This window comes from Lepus europaeus, chromosome 10 (genome assembly GCF_033115175.1).
Source record: "Lepus europaeus isolate LE1 chromosome 10, mLepTim1.pri, whole genome shotgun sequence".
NCBI classification, from domain to species: domain Eukaryota; kingdom Metazoa; phylum Chordata; class Mammalia; order Lagomorpha; family Leporidae; genus Lepus; species Lepus europaeus.
Window position 1 is genome coordinate 5,510,573 of NC_084836.1, and position 1,749 is coordinate 5,512,321.

The window sequence follows — 1,749 nt, forward strand, 5'->3', positions numbered from 1 at the left end:
GCCCTCAGCGATGGACAGGTGGGGCGGTGGCTGGGGGGCAGAGTCCCTGGGGACCTCGCCTGCACGCTCAGCCACCCAGGCCGGGCCCCAGAGGAGCCCACGAGCCTTCCTCCGCTCTTCCGCTCTTCCTCAGCCTTCCGCGGTCTTGGATCTGCAGCTTCCGCCGAGGACTTAGGGCCGGCAGCTCCCCCGCTTGGCAGCTGCTTGGCAAGGAAAACCGCTGCTGGGCTCCTGCCCTGAGGCTGTGGCGCCCTCAGCCTCTTCTGGCTCGGGAGGGGCCACACCGGCTCAGCGCCCACCTCCCCGCCAGCCCCGAGAGGCCTCCGAGCGACCCTGAGCACCAGGCGCAGAGTCCCACGGGAAGCCCCAGGCGGCAGGTGCACGGCAGGCAGCGCGGCTGTGGGAGGAGCGGCCCGGCCTGCCTCACAGTCCCAAGTCCCGCGGAGACGCTCCCCGTGCGCAGAGGCGTCAAGACGCCGCCTACCATGGGGCGCTGAGGTGCTTCGACAACCTGCTCCCCCCAGGAGCCGGGAACAGCGGGAGGCAGATTATCAGCGTCTCGCTGTGACATGTTCGATCATGTATCACCGTGATGGATGCACAGTCAATGGCACCGGGGTCCCGCCCGCCCCCCGCGCCGGCATGGGGTGTGTGCATTTATCTCCCTTGTCTGGTGGGTGGCCGGCTCCTGCCGCCACCCTCCCCGCTCGCCTACTGGCGGGGGACCCGTCTCTGGCTTTCCTTGCCCGCGTGCAAAGGTCCCTGGGGGCTGCAGCTGAGGAGCGGCTCCTCCGGCAGCCCACGGCCGGGGGCGTGGGTCCTGGCACCGTGGACGTGCCCAGCTCCGGGCAAGTTGCTCCGCCTCTCGTGGTTGGAGGCTTCTGCACCGGGACAGCGGTGTTCGCCTCATGGCCTACCGGGCACCACGGCGCCGGGGTCTGGCCCCCTGCCCCAGCCAGCCCCGTGCTGGGCTCCAGGGTGCTGAGGGCGCTTGCACGGAGGGGGGCCCAGCACAGCCACTGCTGTCCCTGTGACAGAGTGAGGACTGCGACCCGCTGCGGTGAGGAGCCGGATGGGGAAGCAGCTCCTGGATCCCATGGTGGGGGTCGAGGGGCCACCCGGAGGTGTCCCCTGGGCATCTCGGGGGGCCCTTGGTGGCCCTCGCTGGGCAGGCGCGGGCAGCCCCGGCAGCATTCGGCTCTTGCCAGGACTAGGGTGGGTGCCTTCCTCCCTTCTCGCTCCCAGCCTGCCCCCTCCTCCACCACCCTGCCCCTTCCCATTCTCCCAACCACTTCCGCCCCGTCAGAAGGCCTGCTCTTGCCGAGGCCCCTCGAGCAGTTTCCAGAATCTGGAGGGGAAGTCTGGCTGAGCGTGGTCGTGGCCGCTGCTAAGGGTTTCGGGACCGAGGTGCTAACCTGAGCCCTCGACTGTGCCCTGTGCCCCCTACTATCTCCCGGGCAGGCCCTGGTGGGAGAGGGTCGAGGAGGGCAAAGCCCTCTGGGCCTTGAGTTGGACAGCCTGGTTCTGTCCCTGGCTGCTGTCCTGCTGTGTGGCCCCTGGAACAAGCGCTGACCCCTGCTTGGGAGGAGCTGGGGGTTCTGGGGAGGAGGCGGCCAGTGCGGCCTGGAGGAAGCAGAGGCCAGTAGGGAGGGGCCTCTTGGGGACCCAAAGGGGAACTACAGCTGCCAGCCCGGCTCTTCCCTCCTGGGATCTCAAGAGGAAGGAGGGACAGACGCCGTGCAGCCCCCG